Source organism: Varanus komodoensis, unplaced genomic scaffold (genome assembly GCF_004798865.1).
Source record: "Varanus komodoensis strain SLA01 unplaced genomic scaffold, ASM479886v1 scaffold20_1, whole genome shotgun sequence".
Taxonomy (NCBI): domain Eukaryota; kingdom Metazoa; phylum Chordata; class Lepidosauria; order Squamata; family Varanidae; genus Varanus; species Varanus komodoensis.
The window spans coordinates 16,074,192-16,100,692 of NW_025335587.1; the positions used below are offsets into that span (position 1 = coordinate 16,074,192).

The following is a 26,501-nucleotide window of genomic DNA, read 5'->3' on the forward strand; positions in this document are numbered from 1 at the left end:
TCACAGGCCTTCTTGAAAGCTTGTGCTGTGAACTCGGTCTTGAATCTCACTTCCAAATATGTTAACATTTGGTGTGAAATGGCGACCTCCTCCTGGGCACACGTTCCCTCTGCTCCCCACAATCACTTTCCCACCTGCTTTCTCTTTCCTCAGCGTTGCTCTGCCATCGCCGGATCTCACGCCTCGTGGACATGCGTGTGCCCCCAAGAAGTCCAGAGCGTTCAGGGGACACAGAGACGGTAGTGGCCGGACGCCCCCATTACTCTGGCAAGCAGCACGAACAACATAGAAGGACCACGTCACCCACTCCCGGTCTAAACTCAGCTCAAGTTGCCGGAGCATGTTCAGGAGCACCTGAGACAACCGTCATTCGAACAGGGCCGCCATGTGAAAGCGCTGTCTGGCTCCCGGTCGGTTGAGCTGGTTTGTCAGGCTGTGAAACCATGCCCTGTGGGGAACCTTCCTCGATCCGTGCAGGAAGACATCCTCCTACCTTGTCTGCCGAGACCTGTTTGAGCAGGCGACAGTTTAGAAAAACGTAACACTAATTGTGACCCAAGGCAGTGGCTGTCTCAGCAAAGTAGGGAAGGGAGCAGCCCAAACGTACAGGGCAGAACATTTGGAGAGGTTACATAAAATCCGGGGCGTCCCTCAGTGAGCACACGAGGAGGGACATCGGGGACATGCAGTGGAAAGGCCCAAACAGTGCTCTGAAGAGGAGAGATGTTACCCAAAGCAGTTAGCACAGGGCTCGGGCTTGCAGCCAGAACGGCAAAGATCACGGCTTCTATGCGAATGCAGCAGAGGCATTTGGGCTTCGCTGGACAGAGTGAAGCAGCCGCCACGAGCGGTCAGAGGAGAGGGCAGCGGGGGCCGAGCACCCCTTAAATGACCTTGTCCCCTTTGGTGGTGGAAGATGGAGCCTCATCTCCAGGGCTGAAGGGAAGGCACCACGATCCCTCCAGCTGAGAGCTCTGCGGAAGGGAGGAGAGGCAGTGCGAAGGCTTCGTGGAAGACACTGGAAAGTCTTTGGACAGTCCCGAACGGGAGAAAGCTCCAGCTTCTTCGGGTGCAATCTTTTGGCTGCACCCCCAGTGCACAGACGCCGCATGCTCAGAGTCTACACATCTGCAGTGCCAGAACAAGCTGTGGGAAAAGGCCTCTCGGCCGCCGTCAGAGCTCATGCCCTGATTTGAATCAAGGCAGGGATCTGGCCATCTAGGAAAAGTCCTGGGAGGACCAGGGCCTGGGGAGAATCAGAGTAAAAGAGCTTGGCCCAGCATCCTCCCTCCCTGGCTCCTGCACCCCCTCCCCCCCCCCATTTGCAACTTCGGGAGAAGCAGCTGCTGCACTTCTCTCTATGCCAACCGAAAAGGGGTGAGAAGAGGCTCAGCGCTTGCACTGCCACAAGAGGGTGGTCTCCCAAAATCTTGCCACTGTCGAAAGCATTGAAGGCACAGCAGTATTTGCCTGGACAAACTTCCCACAACTGGTGCCCTACAGGAGGCGATGGGAGTTGTTGTTCCAAAGCCATGGGGTGGGGGGGTTCCAGGTTGGAGAAGGCGGTTCTGGGCCTTGGAAGAGGGTAGTGAGCAGCGGAGGAGCGCGTAGGTGTGTTCTGTGTAAAGGCAGGTGCTCGGCGGATCAGCAGGGAGGCCCAGTCTTGCAAGGTTCCCCAGAACCCGTTTCAGCTTGGAGGGCTTTGCCAGCAGAGATTCTGGGAAGGGAGGGGAAGTGCCCTGACGATCCATGGTTGAGGGGAGGCCGGTGTGCAGTGCGAACTCCAGGTTTCGGAAGGCCCTCAGGCAAGCCGCTCCCCCTTTCCCCGGTCACCACCATTGCCGTCGGCATCTCGCTCCTCTTCTTCGTGATCGTTGGACGTGGCTTGCCGGGTCCCGCAGCAATGAGAAACCAGCTAGGACGTCTCCTGCCCTTGTACACAGCTGCACCATCTCCGTTAGCCTCTTGCAGGGTCCAGTAAACAGCCGGCAATGGTGAAGAGGAGCCCTTGCAAGCGGGCACCTGCTGGGTGCGAGCCCCTGGCAAGTGGGGCCCTTGGGGAGCCCCACTTGGCTGGTTTGATCTGCAGGTCTGAGATGCAACAGCCTTGCCTTGCAGGAAATTGGGATAGCAAATTCATGCAAGGACTTAGACATTTCTCTGGGAAAAGTTTGTGACAGATTCTGTTTTGCCTCAATTAGAAGAGCTGGATATTCTGCCTTGGGAATCAATGCGTCTTGCCCACACTTTCTATAAATTAGCAGTGGACAAAGTCCAGGCAGTTTAACTCAGAACCAGCTTGGTATTTGTGAGCATATGTATTGGTGCTTTGAGAAGTTGTTTTCCTGCGCATAATGTTTGTACATGGTAAGTGTTCATGTGCATATCATCCTTGGGAATTATGGCTTGATCTCAGCTGCTCTTCTGCCACACCGGAGCATCAGCCAAGGCAGAGACTACATCAGGATTCCGCACAGGCACACCAAGATAATGCCAGTTTGGAAATCATCGCAATAAGAACCAAAACAGTTAGCTTTGCCTATGAAACGGCAGGAGGACTGATGCCATCAATGCTGAGCAGTTGTTCTGGGGGTTAATAGAAGGAAAGGGCAGGCAAGTCTTGGCGGGTTTTATCTGCAATGATCAAGTCCGAAGATCATCCTATATAAAGGCATCTTCATGGCCAAGGCACTTGTGATCACTGTGTCTGGGTGTGAAAGCTGGGCAGTGAAGAAGGCGGGCAGGCAGAGAATGGCTGTGTTTGAAGCATAGTGCCGGAGGAGAGCTTTACAACTACCTTAGGTCTTTAGGTCTTTACTGAAAAAGAACTTTAGGTCTTTACAGTACTGAACGACAAAAGAAGCTGATCGTGTGAGTTCTAGAGCAAACCAAGCCAGAACTTTCCCTGGAAGCTAACATTACAAAACGAAGTCCGTTGCAAATTTGGGCACATCATGAGAAGGAAAGACTCACTCGAGCCTGACAATCATGCCAGGGAAAGTGGAAGGCAAAAGAAGAAAAGGAAGGCCAACAAGGGAGGATTCCCTCAAGGAAGCCATAGGCTTGAATCAACCGGAGCCAAGCAGGGCTGTCACGCAGGGCCATTTGGAATGGCACTCGCATCTTCCAAAACACTTCCAAAGAGTTTAGCATTTATAAGGCCTGATGTCAAGGATTTTTACCCAGGGATGGCTTATTCCCCACATGAGGTTTGCAAAGGATTGCAGCATTAAGAAGGGATGGCTGACGGTGTCTTGCCCAAAGGTCTTGCAAAAACTTTCCCTGATCTGGCAGCTTTCGTACATGTCGGAATACAAGTCCTATTCTCCCCAGCCACTGGCTGTACCAATTAGAGATGGTGGCCATTGTAGGCTGACACATCCGGAAGACAGCGGGAAAGCTGCAACACAAGACTCCTCTGAATCAGGCCAGTTGTGGCTGAGCAAGCCCGCTGTTAAGAAAACGAAGCAACCCAAGCTACTGGCAGCTAATTGTGACAAAACCCGGCTTGCCCTGAGCTGCAAGCTTGGCCAGAGCCGTTAACTGTGTCAGGCAGTGCTGCAGCCCTGAATCAACTGATTCAATTCATACACTTTCAGCAGCTCATAAAAGGTGTGTCCTATGGGGGGGGAGGTGAATCCGCTATTTCAAAAACAGGCAAAGGCATGGGAGGGACCCTTTTTGGGAGGAGACATTCCTGGCTGTCCTTCCTGCAGGAGGGGATGCCTCTTCTGGTGAGCATTTGCTCCCCCACCCCTCCTAAAAACAGCAAAAGTGCTGTCTCTTTGGGGTTGCTGTTGTTGCTCAGTCACAAAGTTGTGCCCAACTCTTTGCAACCCCATCACAACATTCCTTCAGGCTCTCCTGTTGTGCATCGTCCCCCAGAGTCCACCCAGCCCCACACCCACGGCTCCAGTGACCCCATCCAGCCACCTCATCCTCTGCCGTCCCCTTCTTCTTTTGCCATCTGTTGTTCCCAGCATCAGGGTCTTCTCCAATCAGCCCCTCCTTCTCATTAGGGGGCCAAAGTATTTGAGCTTCAGCATCTGTCCTTCTAGAGAACAGTCCGGGTTGAGTTCCTTTAGGATTTCTTGACAGTCCAAGGGATTCTCAGGAGTCTTGTGACTTTTACACAAGAGCAAATGGAGGCTGGTTTCCCATTTGAACTATGACTAGATCTGCATGGGTGACTTCCCAGCATTACCCTCTGACTGGTTACTCCGAAGCACATGGTCTGTATATGACAACAGCAGCAAGAATCACAGTTGCTTCTAAATGGAAATGACCGGAGCCTCCAACAATTGAAGAACGGAGACATAGATTAGCAGAATACACTGTGGTGGCAAAGTTCACTATGTAAATAGAAGACTGTTAGGAGAATTTAATGATAAATGGCAATTTTATTATGCTCAGCATCACTAATAGAAGTTGAGGAAAGTCTGGGAAAGAAAAAGGAAAGCAGTAGAATGTGAACAGATTAGATCTGTTGTATCATTAATGTTTTCTGTAAACTCTGATAGAGCGTTGAAAGGCAGGAAAAGTTAGTTTTGGGGGATTTAATGTATAGGCTGTATTTAAAATTCCCTTGGACACTTTGCACACTTTTAGTTTGTTCTGTTTATTAGTTTCTTCTGTTTTCCCCTGCAGTGGAGGGCAGGATGCATTCCAGTGGAGCAAACTTTAGGACCCCGAGGGTATGGAATGGGCTTTCACAGGAGGTGGCTGAAGCCCCAACGGTGAGGGTGTTTAAGGATAAGCTGGACATGCGCATGGTAGGCATGTCATGAACAGAGCGGGCTGGAGCCGGGGTCAGACTAGATGGCCCAGGAGACCCCGTCTGACTCTCTCTGTTCCTACATTTTCTTCTGTGTATCTGTATGTGCTAAGATTTTTTTTAACAAGTTCATGCTATGCTAATCGTTGCCCCAGGGCTTTTCCGCTCCGAACTGTGCAATGCTAGGCAGGCTTACTCGGGTGTAAGCCCCAGCGGGAGTTATTTCAGAGTAAGCATGCGCAGAGCACTGCTCCGGAAGGAAGGCGTCTTACAATCCGTGTCAGCGGGGCTGACCCATCCGGCGGTTGTCAGAACTGCCCTCTCCTTCCAAGCTCGCACCAGGAGGAAAAGAAAGCATGCTCACGCCGCTCCTGCGCATGCGCCTCGCTCTTCCTCGCACCCCTCCCTCCCTCCCTCCCAGCTCGCTTTCCGATTCGCTAGTCGGGCCGGACAGGGGGCGTGGCTTCCCCTCGGACATCTCGCGGGAGCCGCGGCCAGGAAGGAAGGAAGGAAGGGAAGAAGAAAGGAGGGGGTGGAGAGGGAGGGGTGAGTGGAACGTTGTCCGGGCGGTGGGCGGGGCAAATGGAACGTTGTGTATATCGGTCGAATGTTTCAGCGTTCTGAAGGGCCCGGTGGGGCAGCACGTGGGGGGACGGTCGAGTGGCCCGCGGCGGGTGGAGGGGCTGGGCACGGAGGCGGCGCTCGCGGCAGCAGCAGCGTCGGCGCACGGGGTTCTGGCACCGGTTCCAGGGGTGGGACAGCGAGGAGGAGGAGGAGGAGGAGGGCGAGCAGCACCGGACGGATCGTGAGTAAAGGCTTTTTGTTTGCAACTGCGGGCTAAGGCGCTAGTCCTCATGTGCCACTCTCACGGGTAGGGACTTTTCGCCATACCAGCGGTGTGGGTAGAAAGTGGCGAGCCGGGGCCTCCGGAGGTAATGCAGCTGTCCTTCCGAAGTGGGTTTGAGAGTGTGTGTCTTTCTCTTTCCCCCACGTAGAGTTGCCAGTCTCGCCACCAGCCCCTGCAGCTGCGCTACTTAAGAGCTGCTGTTCCGCAGCCCCTGGCGGGGGAGAACGCTCAACTCCACGCTGTCGAAAGAGAGCGTCGCCACCTTCGGAAGGAGTACCGGAGCAGGCCTTGCACCTGCCGGGTCTTCCCTGCTCGTGCTGGGCTGCGCACCCACCCGCCCGCCCACCCCATGGTATGCAGGCCGCGTCGTCTCGGCTGTGGGTCGCCTGTCCCCTGGCATCTAGGGAACGGGGGGCTGCACCAGGAGCCCTTTGCCTCGGGGTGGGAGGTGGGGAGGTGGGGATTCCGCCTGGTCCTAAGCTTTGCCTGCCCTGGGAAAGCGCTCAGCACGCGTTGCGAGCGAGCGCCCGGAGCAGCCCTGCGCGCACGGCCGGCCTCGCGAGCGCCCCTCGCCCCCGGCCCCGATCCGCGGCGCTGTCATCCGCGCCCCCCGAGCTGCCCCTTCGCCACGTGCCCGCCGCACTTTCTTGTCTGGCCGCTGCTCCGCGTGCCTCTCTGACAGCGCCTCCGCCACTTCTCCCTTTTCGCAGCTGCACGAATGCCTTGAGGTGTGTTGCGCCGGAGGAGGGGCTGTTTGTGTCGGCCTGCTCCGCGCTGCGCTGAGCGTCAGGCGCTGTACGGAATCGCTGGGCTGCCAGGCCAGGTTTTCCTAGCTGGAGAGTGTGACCTTCCTGGCTATTGGGCAGGTGAAGGAAATTCAGGGCTCGGAGGGACAGGGGCTAGGCCTGCCCGGAGTCCTCCAACTTCTGCACGTGTCCGTGTCTTTAGGCCGCCAAAGCTATCCCTGGATTGAACTGAACTGTGTGAGAGCCTTTTGCTTTGCTTTCCAGCCCACATGCATGCATTCCTAGAAAGCCAAGGTGCGCCTTCTCCCCAATTCACACGTGCCAGCCTTTGGTACATGCGCACGCTGCTTTCTGCCGCCAGTAGGGTGATCTTGTACTTTAAGAACGATCAAGAAGTGCCGGGTTCATTATGTAGCTTGTCCTGCAGCTTGTTCCTTGCTGTTTTCTGGTCTGGCCTGCAGCCTTTCTTGTGCTGTTGAGTTCTCGAACAGGAAATGCCATATACCAGTGCTAAGCGTCCGCTGAATTGCAGGTAGTGTTTTATGATGTGAGAGGCCAGTCACTGCTCAGGTGGGGTGCAGGTGCTGAATAATATGATGTGACAGGTTTAGGTGGGTTAAAGTTCATTTTTTGCTGTGAAGCTCAACCTGTATCCATGCTTGGAAGGGGAAACAAAGGATTGGCATCCTAGGCAGTCCTGAATTTAAAAGCTTCACCTGTAAGGACCTGGGCCCACACAGAAGAAATCCAGAGAATAAAAAGTAGCTTGGGTGTGTTTGCTTGTGGCATTGACTTGAGCCACAGAGTGTGATAATTCCTTTAAAGGGATCGCCACGCCCTCCTTCTGTCCTTTCCATTATCCAGTGTAGATTAGCAAAAACCCTCTTGACTTCTTCCATACAGCTATGCTAATATTTTATTGGGAAATATTCACTTAGTGGGGCTGAAGCATGTCCTTGGGCAAGGATTCTTGGCAGCCTCCTTAAAGGCACTCTTGCTAAATTCATAAATCGGTGCCAAACTTGCTCTGTTTGGGGTGGCTTTGATTTATCTTTCCGGGAGCCACAGTGGGCTTTTTGTGAGTCAGAGGTGAGCTTTAGAACACACTCAGCAAGGGTAACCCCCAAGGGTCGGTTCTGAAAGGCCCGACCTGGGCTCTCCTGCCCATGTGAGTGCAACGGGCTCTGTGCCCTCGCTCACCTTAGGAGTGCAAAACTTTCACGGGGAAGGTCACACGGGCTCTGGTGTTTGCTTTCTCTTTAAAGAGCGTGAGCTCCAGCAGCTGCCTGGCTGCAGAGGTCCTCGCGCCAGGCCTAGCGTGTGGGCCGGCCGGCGCTTGTTCCCTCTCTGCCTTTCTCTCCTAAAAGGGATCACAGTGCGCCTTCCCCTTGGCATCGGTGCCTGCTGGAGGTCACCCTCGCCGCAGTGTTGTGCTTTCTCTTTGGTTACTGTTGAATGGTAACTTGAGAAATGTCACTCCTCCTCTAGGCCTGGCCCCGTCTTCCCTCGCCTGGAATCGAGGCTTTCCTCGTTGGCTCAGACATGTGCTTCCTCGGTTTTGCAGGAGCCCTTCAGCCGGAGCGGGGCAGGGGCGGAAGGAAGGAAGGAAGGAAGGAAGGAAGGAAGGAAGGAAGGAAGGAAGCCCCCTTCCCGGAGCGCGCCGTGGGTGGGGTGCCCCCAGAGGGGAGCAGGTGGCTGCGTTCGGACGGCCCGTCTCCCTCGCAGGCCAGGTGGCGAGCCCGAGCCCGAGGCAGGGAGGACTGGGCCCTTTAAGGCAAGCGTGGCCGAGCCTTGAGCTGCTCGCAGGAGGGGGAGTGCGGGCAGAGGGCGGCCAAGGCAGCTAATGAGAGGTTCCCTGCACACCTGGTGCAGTTTCACTTTAGAGCACTCACTCAGGAGCTCTGCCTGTCGCTCGGGGAACGTGCACAATGGCCTTGTGAGGTCCTTTGCCAGCCGGACTTGGGGGCTTTGGGACTGCACGCTTCCCGGTCCCCCCACTTGCGCTCTCAGACATAAAACTTGGGGGGATCACACCGGAGGCCCCTCTGAGTCAGCCTGCTGCTGCTTCCAGCTGCTGGGAAGCAGGGCAGAAGGCCGCGGTGTCTTCCTTGCCACTGCGCCCTCCAAGCGTGGAGGCCCCGTTTTTATGGGCTGGACACAACTTTGCTACTCACAACTATCGCCTTCTCCAGAGACATAAATTTGTCTGCTCCTCTGTTGCCGCTTCTCGGGGTGAATGGCTTAAGTCGGGGTTTTTGAAACGCTCCGTCAGCATCCTTGCGGTCTCTCTGGCCTCCGCTCCCCGAGAGGGTCTTAAGCAGAGCCACTGCAGACCAAGCCAGGCAGATGTTTCTTGGATGTGCACAGCTGGATGCCAAAGTCACGGATCTTCCATTGGCCCAGTGGTGCCTGATCCTGGAGCCTGAGTGGAGCCATCAATAGACTTGGCTCCTCCATGGACTTACCTGAACTTCTTTCGGGCTCTCTAAGTTTGGTGCCTTTTGCCACTTTTCATGGCAGCGAGTTCTTGTCGCTTTAGCAATGCTCTCATTACTGCAAGATCTTCCTTTACCCAGTAATCCAATTTCACTGGATCCAGTTTCACTGGATCAGCCCATGTTCTGGTAGCATGAGATGGCGAGGCAAATGTATGCTGCCACTTTCTTCATTCTAGGTATGGGTTATATATTATATTTTTGTACCACCCAATAGCTGAAGCTCTTTGGCAGTTCATAATATTTTTATGCCTTCAGAGTGGTATAGAAATTTAATAATAATAACACATTTTAACACTCCCTCAGCATCTTTAATACCTTGTTGGTTTTCTGGGGTGTATTCATGTAGTTGTTGCCTGTTTTAAGAATTTGTACTCCACCCTTCAAAGTGTACTTACACCATTTTTTAAGAAGTAGCATCTCATTTTTGCCTGGGGTTCCTGGGGCACTTTCTATCCAGGTGTATTGACTTGGGTTTGCAGGTGGGAGGGAGGAAGTGGGGGGGGCACATATGAAACCAGCTGTATTTTTGCCCTGTGCATTTTGGAAATTGAAATTTCCTTCTTCCAGGGTCAGGATTCACCTCTTTGCTACACACCTGGCTTTGCTTCAGGTGTGTTCCTTTCCTAGCTCTTCCTGGCCATTTGCTGTTGTGTTTTTTTTTTTCCCCTGGCACACCCCACCCAGACATCAGCATGAGTCCCCAAACTTAGTGGCTCACCTTCATCCTAGCCCGGGTGGGAAGAGGGAAGGAGGCATTTTTGGTTGTAGAAACAAACATATTTTGGAAGGGGAGGGAAGGAAACTGGCTTCGTCATATCTAAGCTTCATAGGTAATCTTGCTCACCAAAGCAGCACCTTTTACTCCCACCGTGAGGTTGTGTTCTCGGCTGTAGCAAATACGACACCAGTCGAGTTCCACATTTCCGAAAGAAAGCCATTTTTTAAAATCTTCTGCATCTTCTAAAGGTACTCTTACTTTCGCAAGGCTGCACAGGAAAGCAGGTGAACGGCAGGTGGGTTGTCCTATGTTCCAGTTCTAACTGGAGCTGCCCTGAGCAACTGGGAAATGGAGATAGCTGGCCTTTAAGGCTCACCCAAGCTGAAAAGGGGATCTGGCTTATAAACAGCACCTGGGGAAATTTCACCTTGCCCGCCCTCCAAAATCCTGCACATGGTTCCGCTCTGTTCCGGTAGGCGAGGGGAATTGCCCCAAAGCCTTCCAGAGAGTTTCATGGCTGAGTTGCCAAGATCCTAATCTGGAATGGGCTATTTATGGCCCCTCAGACAGTTTGTCCTACAACTCCTATCAGCCCCAGTGCAGAAACGGTGGGGGTTGTGGCCTTCCAGATGTTTTGGCCTACAAGTGTCTAATCCAGTTCTTTTGCCATGAAGCAAGGAGGCTGTTCAGAAGCCGCCCTTCGTGCAGAGTGCAGCAGCCAAACTAATAACAGGGACCAGAACGGCAGAGCATTATAGTACCTGTATGTTGGGTCCCTGTGTGTGTTCTGAGCCCAATTCGAGGTGTTGGTTTTCACAGGTAAAACCGCACATGGCTTGGGACTACAATAGCTGATGGAAAGTCCTTCCTGTGCTAAATCTGCCCAAACTGTATGATCAGTATCTGAGGCCTTCCTGCGGGGCCTTCTCAGCGGTGGCCCCCAGTTGTGGAACATACCCCACACTAAGCCAGTCTGAAACCAACTCTGTCCTCTTTTTGGAACCATGTTAAGACTGCCCTCTTTGCCCAGGTGTTTGCTGGTATTTAAAGAGCACGTGTCAGTTTTAACTAGTCTTGGGTCCTCAGAAGTGGTTTTAGCTGTTAAAGTTTGTATATTGGAAAAAATGCATGTAGCATTCCATTGTATTGTCTTGTGTTTTTATGTATCGGTATGCATCACCCAGAGAGCTATTGGGTGGTGTACGAATAAAATTTAGCTATGGATGCCCCGGAGATGGAAGCCAATGCTACCTCTTGTGTTTTGAATTTATAAAGGGCACCGTGAGCTCTGTTTCTTGCTACCTGCAGTTCTTGTAATGCCTTCCCCTCCAGGATAGGCACCAAGTGGAGATGGCCAAGGCAGGTGTTGGCCAGCTGCTTTTTGCAGTAGCAGGGGGCTTTAGCCTGAAATTGCACACCGTGGGAAGGAATCGTTTCTCAAAAGAGGTAAAGCACAGCCTGGAAACAGGTCTCCTGTGTCTACCTTGGAAATGCAAGAGGCAACGATTTGGTCTGAATCCCTGGTGGGATGAGGTGGATGTCCTGGCCTGAACTCTGTCAGTGCCATAAAACTTGGTAAAGATTCTTAATGATGCCGAGAATAATTCGAACCGGTTCTGCCATCCATGCGTTCCTCTCTGCCTTTGAGGCACAGGCTTGGGTGGAAAGATTTGTGCTTGGCGACCTTCTGAAATCCTGTTCAGACTTGTTCCATTTTGCAGACTGAGTGACCAAGGATAGAAGGTGGCCTGTTATGGTACGGCAGGAAGCCGATCGTTCTGTTGAACCCAGAGCTAAATCTTTTGCATGGGTTGTCGACTGCAGGAGTGCTAAGCCTGGAAAGCAAACCTGAATCCAGGTGGTAAACAGCTACCTACCTGACAGTCACTCTCTAGCCAGCCAGTGAGTAGTTTCCAAGCTTTTGAGTGCCCCCCCCCCCCTTAGTCAAGGGCTAGCTGCCCTGACATAAGGTTTATTTACTGCCTGGAAGAGTTTTAACTCACAGTTAGCCAGTATTTGGGGAATCCTGTCCTACTTTTTTGTCTTTGGAAATGCCAGCTGGTGGAAGACAGTTTCGAGAGCATCTGCAAAACCATGGTTGACCCTTGGACTGAAAGATGTTCAACATACCTCCGTTGCATGGCATCACACCCAAAACCTTGAAGTACCCCAATATCTTGCTTCAGGGGGTGTTGCAGTCTGGCTTTGTGTGGTTTCAGAGCATTAGGAAAACCCAGGAACATATTTTCAAGCTGCGAGATAGGACTTCAGTCGACTCACGCTAGTCCTAGACTTCAGTGTAGGCGGCTTGCTTGCTCTGCAGGAAGTTTAATTTCTGAAAACACTCGTGTGCCAGCTGAATTCTTTGGTGACTACTTTATTGTGGCAAAAGCACGTTCTGTATCTGCAAGCAGATGAGATTCTTGTGCGTGCAGAATCAGGGTTCTGTGCTCTGAGGAAATTATGCAAATTTCTCAGCTTCTCATTTTGGGTCTTTTGCTAATTGTAGCAGGGAGCATTGCTGACTGTTCAGGGGCGTGTGTTTGCAAGAAGACGAGCGTTCAGAAGATGGCATAGCAACTCCATGGTTCTCTGAGGCTTCGCTCACACGTTTTGAGACATAGAAGCAGCCTGGCTTTCCCTGCAGGGAGTCCCAGAGCCTGGAGCCACCACCGAGAAGACCCTGTCACACATTCCCATCAAATGCTTCTTTGAAGGTAGTTGTGCCAAGAGAAGGACATCTTTCGAAGATCTGAAAAACCTACCTTCTGAACACACAACCCACAAGAAGCAGTTCTTCCCCAGTGCAATGCCGTGGGGGGATTAACGCTGGTCGTGTAAGACCTCTAATGCACGCCTGTGCCTGTTTCCTTCCATTCAGACCCTTCTAGGGGTGTGGATAGAATTACTATAGAACACTTACCATAGCTGCATCGATTTATAGAAGTAGCCATAGCATTGAGCTGGAGTGGGACCCAGAGTGAAGTCACTCGGTCTGGCCTGGGTTGGATTCTGTGCTGCCCCAAAGACACCTGCCGAGGGGGCTGTGCAGCTCAGTCCGGGCTTTCCTTCTCCTTGCACGACAGGTGAGCTTCTCTGCATCTCATCACCCCCGTCCTGAGGACAGCCCTAATCCTGAAACGTCTTTGTGTCGGAGGTGGTGTGCCATATCCTGGTCAGGAGAGGGGGCTACATATTAGATTCCATACTGATATGGCAGTTGGCCGCGCATGTTGTTTTTGCATTACAACGCCAAATTTTTCAGGTGTTAATTCACCTGTGGGGCTGTGTCTTTAAGGGGGGCTGTCTTGAAGGGCACCCCTATTTGTGAAAAGGGGTCTGTGGGCATGAGAGAGGAAGGCATGTGATTTGGGGGGGGGGGATCTAAGGTGGAAAGATTCAAGGTAGAGTAGCAAGTGGCGACACACAAGTGGGGCAAAAGCCAGCTCAGCCGGGGTATCCAGTGCTGGGAGACCCCGTGGTTTTATTTTAGCAAGTGCCCATGAGCAATGGCATGGCAAGGCAAATGGTCCAAGATGTCCAGCCAGAGAGAGCATCATCTACCACCGCTTCTGTTCCTTGGGACCAAAATTCTGCTGCTTGCCTGTAATAAATTCTCCATTGGTTCCCTATTTTCTGGTTAGATGTGGGCCCAAATCTGTATTTTTTAACTGAATTATTTCCTCTCCACTGGTTAAAAAAGCTGCTGGAGCAGCTTGCTATCAGTCTGGACACAAGACTGCCCCGCAGGGTTGCAATGTTTAAAAGTCACAGCACACAAAGAAAAACAGATGCGGAGGAAAGAGGAAAAAGCCAGCAAGACTTGTGGTGGATTTGGTGCAATAGTCCTGCTTGCCCTCTCATCTGGGGATTGGGGGTGCGAATCCAGCTGGAGGGTGCTTTTTGGCCCCCTTGCCTGATTCGGTCTTCCTTGTTGCATCATCTTTCCTCCAGAGCCATTGTTGTAACCCAAACGCACAGGGTTAAGCAGGAAAAGTTCCAAATTCTTTGATCAAACTGCAATCTACCTGAAACTGCTAAAAATAGTTATTTATTAACTTGGCATTGGTGGAGAAGGAACTCTTTCCTTTCTCCTTGGCAGGTGTTTTGTGTCACAACCAAAGATACTTCACACTAGCAAAAACTGGGTGCTAAAATCGATTTTTTAAAAATTGGATGCTTTAATACAGAATGCAGGTACAGACACAAGGTGTCTGGCAGTCAGTGATCTGGGGTGGTAAACATTTTTAGAATTAAAACTCTTTCCCCAAATGCAGAGCTTCATATGCAAAGAACACTACCTTAGATCTAATAATAATAAAACCTAGCTTGAGTGGAAACAGTGCTAGTCAAATTAAAATTTCAGCCTATTTATTTATTTCATTTGTATACCGCCCCCTCGCCAAAAAGGCTCCCTAGGTGGTTGAGAAAGCCAAACCATAGGAGTGGGAACAAAACTGCAAGAGCCAATAAGCAATAATAAACAAGCTTAAGGCAACTGATAAAATTGGTAGGCAGGTTCATTTTCATTAGAAGAAATGAACTTTCATCTGATAAAACCCTATTAAAATGACAAGCTTAACTATTAGAATGCCTGGACAATAACCTGGTGCAGAAAGGAAAGAAAGTAGGTGCCAGGCAAACCTCTTTGGGAGTTGATTCCAAAGATGGGGTGCCACAACCGGGAAGGCCCTTTACCTCCTTTCTCCTTGAGAAGGTCCCCAGTGGATGGTCTTAGGACTTGTCTGGGTACATGCCCAGGTATGCTGCTCAGGAAGCGAGCGAAGTTTTCTTGCTGGCTCTCTTGGCATGCTAAAATTCAGTGCTGCTTCTCCGCCCCCCCCCCCCTTAAACTTTGCCCTGGGTTGCAGAATCACGGAGGTGCGGGGGGAGCCATGGTTGCTTGCTTGTGTGTGGGTTCTGGGGTGGTTTCGCAGCCACCCCCTGCTGTGTATCCCCCTCCCCCCAGGTTTGGAGAAGTGGATACGCAAATGACACCGGTCACAACTGGTGCATGGAGTGTGGAAGGTAAGTCACCGGGACTCCTCCTCCATGAACCAGTGATTGTGTGAACCCAGCCGATACGTAAGGAGCTTTGTGCGGTCGGCTTGTTGCATCATCATAAATTTGCAAATACTCCACTGAAAGATTAGAGTCCAAGTGTTGCTTCTGTTGGAGTGCAACCTTGAGCAACGCTAGCAGTCCAATCCTATGTTCTTTACGCCGAACATATTTCTGAGGCTTACAAGTAAGTGCTCGTAGGATGGCAGAAGTGAGTTTTATGCTTGATGTTTATATTTTCTTCACACACCAAGTATTTGTGCTTAACAACTTGAGGCCATTGAAAAAATCTGAGTTTTTTGCATTTTATCTCTAAGGAACACATTCTCAGAACAGATGTTGCTGAACTTGAGCTGCTCAGAATCGAATCTTGGAGTTTTGGTTTTTTTAACATAGATAATTCTTGCCCTGGTGTGGTTTATGGTGCCATTTTGCCCACTCCAGCTTCAAGGAAACTTCGAGTGAAATCAGAGAGTTGCTATTTTCCAGGGACCCCATAACAGACAACAGACTTTTTAGGTTAGGATTTTATGGTACTCTGTGGATTTATGTAAATCAAAATAATTTTAATGACCAAGAAAGAGTCCTATTAAATCACTGATTTAAGTCAGTCAGGAAAAGTAATTTTAAATCAATTTCCCAGTGAAATCTTTTCATAGATTTCCTAAACACTGAAGCAAATCTGACTACTAAGCCATGTTGATTTTTAAATACATCAATTGTTGAACAATAAAATTCAGAGTACATTTTAAACTTGTTTCATTCTCAAAAGCAGACTTTTCAAAACTTGCTGGGCCACCTGAGCAGATAGAATATTAATCAAATCCAGAAAAAGTCCAATCAAAATTTGATAGTTACTGGGCAAAAAAAAAAAAAAAAAACCTCTTTAACATCAGATTTGGGAGATTTTAAAAGCATCTTTTTTCCCCCAGCAGGCAATATGGCCCTCCTGTTTTAATTCCCTTGCCTTGCTCGGGTCAGCCCCAGGCTACACAAAATGACAGGACAACAACATTGGCCAAGCCTGGCTTTGTACCCGTGACTTTAGAGAAGTGGAAAATTCAGGCATTTCAAAAAGCTGGAGAGAGCTATTTTCATGAGACCCAAAACAGAAGTGACTACACATATTAGATAGTTAGGCAATGTAATTTATAGGGAGGGGGGGTGCAAGGGCACAATCCAGGGTCTTTGGTGGGCGTAAGCCGAGGTGTACAAGCATCCAAGCAACAGTGTGAAAGACGCCAGCCATTTCCTCCACCTCGTACCTTGTGCTGTGTCCACCTGTCTCAAAGTGCCACAGACAGGTGGGGAAGAGGGCGAGGGGGCGGCCTGAAGGTGGTGTAAGCCCCAGTCACTCTTCCCTGCCCATCAGCACCTTCATTTTCTTTCCCTTCCTTGTCAAGATCTCAAAAGAGGCAGCTGGTGCGTCGTTTTCTGCAGCGGCTGTGAGAGAACCTGGGTTTGAAATGGCAGAGCTTTCAGGCTCAGTCCTGAAATAATCCATTGTGCCCCAAACTACCCAGAGGTTATAGGATTGCACCCTGTGTGAGAATGAATTGTATTCTCTTTATTCGTATTCGGTAATGTTTGAGTAATAGAAATTTAACTTCATATCTTTTTGCAATCTGATAGTTTGCTTTTTGTTTTAAGAAACATTGATTTCATCTATCTTATTTCATTGACACTTTGGTAACAGGAGTTCTCGATAGCTGGTTTGTTTAGGCTATAGGCTAACCCTAAATATAGTTGTTGATGTGAATGAAATCATAAAGGCAACCCTATTCTGTTTGCTCTCAAAACAAAAAAGGGAACGCCTCCATGGCCAAGAAGTAGCATCTTCCCCTTGATGGAATGGGGTTGTTCCATTGCTTGCGCTTGCGCTTGCGCAAGCGCATTGCTTGTGGTTGTTCCATTGCTTCCAGATGTGTGGAACCACAACTCTCATCATCCTTAGTCAGCCTGGCCCATGGAAGTTGCAATCCAATGCATTTGAAGTCTGACTTTGGGCGCGGGCTAACAGTTTAGTTTCCTGCTTTCCCGCTGCAGGGAGGCTTCTCTACGATGGTCCTAAACCCTGGTTATAACATGACAAGAGTGAAACACCACAATTGCAAGACTGTTCTGTGTGTACAACTCACTCCACTCTGCCTCTGCCTGCTTGCCTTGAGAGACTTTCGGGCAAGTGAAAACAAGATCCCCCCCACACCGCTCCACCCTGCAATGTCGTGGGAAGGACATATTAATTAATATTGATGTCTAGACTTGTAATTGTTCCCTGAAGTTTAAGCCAGTAGTTGAATTTCATAGGGAAACAGTGGCGGACTTCAGCACGGATCCCTTTACCCCGTCCGTGCAGAAATGTGGGCGACCAAAGGAGCCGTCTTCTGCAGGTTTTTGTGGAAGCACTGCCTGTGTCGGGCTGGTGTGGTTTTCCCTGCAACCGTGGAAGGGGAGCAGAGGCTGAGAAATACTCCCAGGGAGTCAGCGTGCAAAGAGCTCAGAGAGTCTTACAGTAAGGGTCATTTAAGGCCACGGGGAACCCCTCAGTGTAACTCATCACATCTGGGAGACACCAGCCCAGCCCCTCGTTAGGAAAGCTAGGAGGGGAAATCCAAGCGCTCCAAACTTTGGACTTTTTCCCAGTTCTGGTCCACATTTGCCTCTCCAGGTTCCAGGCTAACCTGAGCTCTTCTACACAATACTCTTGTCCTTACTGTTGTGGTTTTGCTGTGAGAGACGGTCTGGCACGTCCGGATGGAGTGGGTTGCAGAAGGCTTGTGCTGAGTCAACACAGTCCATGTCTTGTCACCATCTTTTCCTTTGCATTAAGTGCACTGAACTAACTCAGGTATTGCTTGGTTCTTCTCCCGGGTGGCTTTTTCCAGGTACGAGTATTCCAGCTCTCAGATGCCTTGCACTCAGCGTCCTCTGCCAGCCATTGAGCTAATGATCAAGATGCCAACATGGTCATCTTTTGGACACTGGGCTGAGACTGCCCTCTGCTCCCAGACCTACATGGGAGTCACATGCATCAGCTCTCTTTTTCACATGGCCAATATTTTTGTTGAAATGGGTTTCAGCTTTTGGAATTGTTCTAAATTTTGAAAAAAAATCATGAGGGATTTTAAGATTTGGAATGACAGTTGGCAAGCAGATGAATTTTTATAGAAATGTCTGATAACAACATGGGCTGCCCAGATTCATGTCAGGTGTTAGGATTTTAAAGTATGTGCCTAGGTGGGGATGATGGCAGTTGGAGTCCAGTGCAGCTGGAAGGCACAGGTTGAGTAAGGTCGCCCTGCTTGGCTGATTTTCCTTCAACTTGTTTACTTTAGTGCCAGCTTCCTTTATTTGTATAATTTGGGACAAAGGGCATTTCTAGCACAGCATTGCTCCAAAACGATCCTGCTTGCCAGGCATGGCATGAAATCCACCGGAAGTAGGTTTCAGGCTCATTGGAAAATCCAGTGCATTTATTTCTCTTTAATGCTTAACTTGCATTTTTGGCATTCTAATGACCAGTCTGTCATGGCAACAGCAGAACCTTCCCCCGATTTGGTTAGCCTCATTCGTACAGGAGAGCCGCATTTTCTTGCAGATCCCAAGATGGGGATGCAGGGCAAGCACCTTCATTACAATTGGGAACGGTTTCGTCCTTTAAGCCTCGGCCATGTCGCTGTGATGCAGGGAACATGCTAGATCTTAAAATCCTGACTTCAAAGCCACACTTAGGGACTTGTTGCGTCACCTTGAGCAAGCATCGGCCTCTGTGTTCTTGTCTTTAAAATGCCAGTAATAGAATGTGTGCCACAGTTGCAGGCTGGATTAGAAAACACTCAGGACAGTGTTATTTGTATCAGATCTAAGTCCGGGTATGTGTTGTATAATTTTGTAGCTTTGACATTGGGGCAAGAGTTTGGCTTATGGAAAATGCTAGCCTCTTTTTCCTTTCCTTGTTAATTACACCAAAAAGTAACAAGTTTCTAGGCCCTATGAGCAAAGACATACTTAAAATGTCGGGAAGTTACATAAGGCATGGAGGTAGGTGGGTTTTGAGATGTCCAACGATCGGATATGTTGTTACTCCCATACTTGATGTCCCCAAGTCGGTTGGATCAGATTGTTTTAGTTTATATTGCTTCGAAATTACCATAAAACAAAAGTTTAATGAAACTTGCTACATGTCCATAGAAAGATAATGTATTTATATAAACATAACATGAACTCAGATCACACAGAATGAACATAGAATCCTGGATCTCGAGCTAAAATACGTAACTTTAAACCTCTATTAAAATCACTCGTGAATCTCTTTGGCTAGGCATAGCATTGTCCTTTAAGAAAGACCCCTGGAAAGAGTACAGTTTAAAAAAATGTCTAAAATAATCTATTCGAATTTCCATTGGCAACTTCTTTTTGTTTGTTGATTTGTGGAGAATATCACTTGGAGACTATCACTTGGTCTAGTAGAAGGCACCTGTGTTTTCTTTTTCCACCCTCAAACTTTCAAGCTTTGCAGCAGTGAGAACTAGCATTTTGCTTCCTCTGTTTAAAAAAAAAAAACTTAGAAAATAGGCTGCACCAAGTTGCATCAGTGTAGTGTGGCTTTTAAGCAGGCTAGCCTGAGCCTCGAGAGATCCAGGTTCTAGTGACTGACTTTGGGCTCGTAACAAACCCTCAGCCTAGTCTACCTCACAGGGGCGTCATTGTGATGATAACATGGAGAGAGAGGGACAAGGTAAGCCGCCTTGGGGTTCCTTGCAAGACGGAGAAAAGCAGGTTGCAAATGTCAAAAAAACTGTTCCGCAGAAATTTTAAAAAGCGGGCTGCATCTGTTTGACTACATCGCTCGGCATGTCCTAGAAAAGATGGGGGTGGAATTGCGCAGAGTCCAAAAATTCTAGCGGACGAGGGTTGCATTTGGTTCTCCCACCTTCGGCGGCATCCAGTCATTTCTTCCTGCCTGGATTTGCTTCCCCCGCCCTGCAATGTCACTGTGCTGAAGTGCAGCTAAATTTACCAGGGTTTCCTACAGGATCCGGGACGGACCAGTTTGGATGGGTGGGAGAGCTGCAAAACCGGACATACAGATGCTTTCCTCTTGCCAGGGTACTGGTCGCAGCCTTGTGCCAAGCCATGTCTATGTGGAGAGTCTCTAGCTGGAGATTTTTTTTTTTTTTAAAAATCTTGTTTATTCTCTTTTATTTTGTAGCTAGAGTACCCAGTTGACTTATCCGTTCTGGAATCTACAGCTTCGGTGTGGGCTTATAAGGCAGCTTGTGTCCTCGAGCTATTTTTAGCTTGGAAAAAATGGCACCAGCCCCGTGACTTCAGTTTTGAACACAGCCAGGTCCCGTTCAGGCAGCCTCTTCACCAGGGCTGTGGCATTCGTTGTGCATCTTGCTAATTCTGCCATATTACACAGTTACGTTGTTATGTGATTGCGGGAGAAGACCGTGAATTGTTAGTGGTGCTTCCTATTGAGACTTTCGTGGCCTCGTCATCGTTTTCTCCCTTTTCCTTGTGGAATGGTTTTCCTCCTCTCCTGTACTGGGCGAACTTTGCCCTATGGAGAACTCTGCTCGCCTGGCGATCATGGACTAGGAATTTGGAGTGTTGCATGGATGAAAGGAAAGAGGCAAAGAATTTTACTCTGGGGGAGAAAGAGAATACATTTATCTATTCTGCACCATGATTTGGCAGCTGATGCCAGATAGATGAGCATCGCTCCAGATTCCCATTTCTAGTTGTGTGACTCCTGCAAAACTTCCTTGAAATTTTGGAGGGGAGAACGTGGGTGGTAAAACTCACCTCTGGGGTTGTGGAACAAGAGTCAGTCAGTCCAGAATTGGATCCCTCAATGTTTGGATTGTTTCTTCGCTTAAAACAACTGATTAGGGCGGGAAGGCTGGCCTGAAGCAGAGGAAGGCTGGGCTGCTGTTGAGAGGAGGGGTCCCCCAGCAAAAACTCCCCCTTGGAGGGCTCCTTATGCTTCAGCTTGCTAAAAACAGTGTCTTCTATCGGCCGGCTGACCTTAAATCCCACATCACCACGCCGGGCTTGCAATCAACACCAGCCTGTGTGACTTGGTGTGGTGCCTGCAGTCAAGTGTTTGCACGCATGCCCGTGTGATGGAGGCCGTAAACATCAGCCGACTTCCAAGCCTTCGCAGATCTTAGCCAGAGCTCCCCTTTGTCCTCTCCTTCGAACACGCTGCCCTGCTGAGCACTTCTGGCCATGTACGGCTTTGCTCACTGAAGGCTTGGCTGTTCTGTAGCAGGTAGCAGAGCGTAGTGATTCCAGCAGAGGTAAAGGAAGACTAGAACCCACTCGCTCCGCTCTCTGTTTTCTCCATCCTGATGCTGTCCAGACCTTTTTTTTTTCATTTTCAGATGTATTGTGGACTACAATAGAGGTATTGGACTACAACTCCCATCATCTGTTTGGAGAGCATGAGGATGGGAAGGGCTGGTAGAAGAGAGGAACAGAGGGTGATGTTAAGCAAAAACTTTGCTTCCTTGGGTATGTTGACTTTTGCCAGGAGCCTATCTTTAACAGTCAAGTGTCTAGTCCTCATGTTCATTCACATACCTGCAAGCCTAACCTCCAGCACTCAACGTCTCTAGAGATGTGGTTGAATAAGATTTATAGAAATCAAAAGGAAATATTTGAGTACCTGTAAAATTATAAAATTAGAGGTAGAACGTTTGATGCAGTATAATTTTGCTGACTTAGGGTAACTTGTATTTTTTTGGTACACAAAAGCGTGTCCCTTTTCTTGGAGTAAACACAGTCTAGCTTCGAAAATTCCGAACAGCTTAGGTCAGCCTTCATCCACCAGGTTCCCCTCAGATATGTCCAAAAGCAACTTACATCATTCCCCAGCCAGCATCGCCAAGGGCCGAGAGGGTGGGAATTGTATTTCACCGCTTCTGAAGGGTGCCCAGTTGGTTCAAGTTTCCGTAACCCATCCCCAAACCTCTCTGATGGAGACTATATCCATCCCAAGCCACAGTTTCTCTCCCATCACAAAAGGAATATTTTTGCCTTGAATAGTCAGCCCCTCTGGAGAGAAGAGCTTCAGATTTTAGTCTTGCTTTGCAGCTTGTGACTTACGTTCTTCCATGCTTAAGGTAGTATTTCTAGAAATCTGTGTACCTCCTCAAAGCTTGCCAGAACTGCAGAAGGAAACTGTTTTTTCCTTTGCTTTTGGGGATCGCTTGTAGCACACTATTCACAGTACAGAGGCTTCTCAGATTTCTAATTCCTTGCAGCTTTCACAAAATATTTGAAAGGTATTGGCTGTTTGTTTGTTTAGTCTCAGATTTATATGCCATCTAGAACTGCCAAAGGCCTTCCTAGGTGGCTTACAAGGAACGTATTACAACCTATTATAATAGTTAGAAAAGTAAAACATCCGTGCAGTTTTGCTGAGAGGTTCTAAGGGGTTTCCCAGGCAGGATCGTGGCTTCACACCTGTTCAATCTCAATGCACCTTTTTTCCCACCTTGCACTGCAAGGGCCCCAGAATTCTTCCGCCCACCCTTCCATCTACTTTTGAAAAAGTATCCTGGATTCTTCTCAGAAAACCCTATGTATGTTGCCAGAATAAAATGGCAGAAGAATAAGCTACCATTTCTGTGTGCCTGTGTTTGGATATTATATACATCCATATCCATGTTCTCCCTTTGCAAATACTTCCTCAGGCAAAGTTGTTCCTAATGGAATGCTACCCCGTTCCCTGCATGTTGGACAACTGTCACACTGGGGAGCAGGGTTCAGCCTGAGCCGCTGCTTTTCCGCCTGCAGGGAATGTATGCAGGCAAAAGAACATGCAGGATGCTAACCCTAAGTCCTCCCTATGCAAATCCAGTCTGGCATAGGCCAGGCAGAGAAGTCGGCCCCTGGGAGTGGGCATTCCTGCATCTTACCTCCCACCTTGGCAGCACAATTCGATGCTGTTGGCGTCGCTCAGACCCTTTACATGCCGCCAGTGGAAACTCTGGGCGCCGTTCTGCAGCCAGCAGCAGCCTGAACGGACAGCCGTTTTCCTCTGGCGTTCCGGCTGCTGATTCCCCTCTGCTAAGCCGTGGAATGGCAGCCCTGCCTTTTTATGACTTATAAGGGGCTTTTGCACAAGTGGTGTGATGAGCAGTGCGAATATCGTTTCAGTTCATGATCTCAGTCTTAGTCAACTGTGTGTGTGTTTGTGTGGGACCTTCCCAATTTATGAAAAATCACTTCTTTCCCGAAAGAAGAAATGGTGCACAGTTTGCAGAAACGAAGCAAAAAAGGAGGCAGCACTCTTGGGAGGTTCAAGTTTGCTTAGTATCTTGGATGAAGCGCCGTGCTTTGCCTTATGGGCGTTGTGCTCCAAGTTGCACCGCTGTTGTGCTCACCTTGGTGTAGCGATCGGGCTGTGGGTACAGTCCTGTCCAGGTGTAGTCAGAAAAGTGCAGCTCCAAGCACGTGCCTGCAGGACAGACTGGGAGTCAGGGATAGACTGTTTTCCTTGCATTGGATTATGCCCAAGTTTCTGCCTCCAGATGGGCTGGACTGCAACTCCCAGCATTCCTGGCCAAGATGGCTAAAGCAAGCCTCTGATAACTGTTCAGGAGTTTTCTGGAGCTGTTCGGGAAAGGTTTCTGCAATGTTCAGATACCTCTGTGCTTTAAAAACCTCAGAGTCGCATAGCTCACATCCCTGAGAACAGCATCTCAGGATCGAAATGAGACCCTGAGCACAAAGGTTGGTCAGCTGGGCAGTTGGTCAGTGGGATTTAAAGGGATGGGGAAAGCGTAACCACTGCAGTAGCTCAGAAACAGGACTTGAAGGTGCAAATCAGTTTCTATCTTGTGTCCTCTTCAGAAGGGAAAGAAGCCAGTGTTAAAGAAAAGCGACTGGGCCTACCAGTAATGACGTACAAGAGAAAATATTTTGTCTAATGTCGTGCTCTTTGGGGCTGAATTTTAGGACTGAAACCGTTAGAATTGAAAGTACGCATTTTAATCGGAAGGCTTTGGAAATCAGGTGAGATCTTACAAAAAGCAGATGGAACAGGGAATAGGAATAGACAAATGTTAATATTAAATATGTATAGGCCACTTTAGCAATTGTATATCTTCAGAGCAGCAGAATCAAGCCATGTTTTGGTTTTTCTAGATGCTAAGGGGCTTTCTTCTTAGAGCACTTGATGTCATGATTCTTTTTTGTATACTTTGCTTTGGGGAGTAGCACATGGTCTATAAATGCTTCAAATGTAAAGTCAAACCTGCACACTTTTAAAATAGACCCTTCCCCATCACAGGGCCTCAGAATCCGCAGACATACTGCAAGGTTCTGAAACTTCTCTAGCTACATGCTCCAGGTCTGCCCTCCAAGCCTTGAGGACTAGAAACTGAAACACACCCCCCCTAGATTTTTCAAGCTTCAGGAGCTAATCAGGTTGGTTTCCACGCTTGGCCAGCTCATTTCCACTTGTGTCTTTCTAGCATCAGTGTTGTGTGATTCTGGCTAGACCGGCCTCTTTCTTAGGATATCACAGCAAAGCCCCAGATAACAGGTGCCGTGACCTTTCAGTAGCTTAACCAGGTCACGTGGCTCGAAGTTGTTAATGTGCCAAAGCTAATCCCTAAGTCTTTGACTAGACCATGTATGCTCAAAGATGTGCTTTGTCACTTGCAAACTGGGTGAGGACTTGCCTGTTGCAGACTTGATCTCGTCGAAAGCTTCCCAGAACATTCTTTGTGCTTAGGGACGTGAGGTCTGTTTATTTTATTACATCAGATGTGCTCATCCAGAGAGTGAGTATTCCTCATGCCTTTCACTTCCTGCATTTTTATGCTGATTCCTGAAGCTGATTCTCTCTGGGCACTTGACAAATAAGACCTTTAAAATATATGCATAAAAGCCGTTTGCATGTACACCAATAAACAGACAGGAGATACGGAGAAATACATGGAAAATTTTATCTGGCCAGGGCGGCTTATTTTATATTGTATTTTTGTATTTTTAATTTAATGCTTATATTTTTTAATTTAAGATTATAATAATTTTAATTTATTGTTGTAAGCCGCCCCGAGGCTTCGACGAATGGGGCGGCATAAAAATGTTTTAATAAATAAAATAAAATAATTTTAAGCCACCCTCAGTCAGAAGAAATCTACAGACTGGCTAAAAACTTCTCAAATTCCCAAGATAAAAAGGTCTTAACCTTGCAGCAAGATAATTATAATTACATTTCTGCACGGCCCACAGCCAAAGCTGTTTGGGCAGTTCGCAACATGGGAGTCACCCATCCAGATTTCAACCAGGTCTGACCCTGCTTAGCTTCTAAGATTAGGCTAAATTGCAGTCCTGTTGGCACCAGGCAGGCCTCGACAGGGAAATCCTTCTGTAATTGGGGGCCACCACCTAGGAGGCCCCTGCCTTTGTTGCTGCTTCCTGAGCCTCTCTTGAAGGATGTAAGCCGCCCCGAGGCTTCAGCGAATGGGGCGGCATAAAAATGGCATAAAAATGTTTTGAAAATAAAAATAATAATAAAAGGAGACAACAGAAGGAGGAGTTCTCTATAAAATAACGGTTCCTCTTCCATGTCAGCACAAAGATGTGATGCGGGTGGGTATGTCATCGATGAACTAGAAAACTGGTTTCAAACTGCTTGCTTCTGTTATTTGAGCCTAACCCAAGTAGCATGGGTTTAGGCATTAAGAGAGCATTACTTCTCAGCTTATGTCAGAGATAATTGTGCTTTTCTTTGAGAAATTCATATCACACCTTTCAGTTGGTGTTTCCAAGGCAGCTAATACCACACGTTTTACATTAAAACAACAAAAGCCCAAACTAAAAGCAATGTAAAAAGTCAGAAAGTGAAATGGCATTTTGAACCATCCAAAACGCATCATGACATGGTTCAAAGCTTTACGGTTGGTCTTCTGACAGCAAAACTGATTTTTAAAAAGGTGCCAGATGGACGCATCCAGAGAGACCACTCATTCCACGATTTGGGCACGACGGCCAACAAAATGCTTTCTTCCCTTGCCACCAGGCCTGGCATTTAAGGTTACAGCGAGCAGAGCAGTTTCTTCTGTACTAGCACTGATCTTAATTCGTTGTGCTGATGATGAGTACGGATGCTGTGGCTTTGCACCCCCGCTCTGCAATGGGGGTGCCATTCCCAGAGCAGCCCACAATTAAAGGGTTCGCAGATGCCCTTTTAGGAACTGATCCTTAAGGTTGCCGATGTGTTTGTTCTGCGGAACTCCCTGCAGGTGGAGACTAATTGGAGTCTGCTGTTGGTTCTCCAGTGGGCAAGCGCCCTTTTATTCCCAGCGGGGTCAATGTTTAACTTCCTCTCTTGGCTTGAGTGCTATTTCTATTCTCTCACTATGTTTTTAGTCTTGTAATGTACTTAATACTAATCATGTTAAAGAAATAGTTCTTGCAATTGATGGATTTGATTTAAATTGTGTTGTAAGCCGCCCCGAGGCTTCGGCAAGGGGCGGCATAGAAATGTTCTAATAATAATAATAATAATAATAATAATAATAATAATAATAATAATAATAAATCAAATCGATTTAAATCATGATTTAAATCATGGCTTTCTATATAATTGACACACATGCCTGCTTTTCCTGTAGGTACAGGAACAGCTTTAAAATATTCTAAAATGAGTCTCTTTGCTAACATTATAGGGTTTCTCCTCCATGATAAACCTCAGGCTATGTGCAAAAAGATCCAAAGTGATCTTTGAATATTCCTGTGGAATATTCTGCTCTAAAGGTTTCACTTTTATTTTTGCTGCTTGCCCCTTTCTCCTCACACTTAGCTGCTTGTGCAGATCTGTTCCACTCCC

The 26,501-nt window shown here is 48.5% G+C and overlaps 1 protein-coding gene across 3 annotated transcripts in view; it reads left to right on the forward strand.

Annotated features, from left to right (window-relative positions):
- Positions 1 to 5,448: 5,448 nt before the first annotated feature.
- AKAP1 (A-kinase anchoring protein 1) overlaps positions 5,449 to 26,501 on the forward strand; it is a 40,690-nt gene continuing 19,637 nt past the window's right edge. Inside the window, exon 1 of one of the 3 annotated variants that reach the window (XM_044430011.1) lies at positions 5,449 to 5,579. The gene's annotated coding sequence lies outside the window, so the exon portion shown is untranslated. Of the gene's footprint in view, positions 5,580 to 17,047; positions 21,167 to 22,874; positions 23,675 to 26,501 lie in introns of those variants that run through there. The other 2 variants (XM_044430013.1, XM_044430010.1) reach the window with 2 other exon arrangements.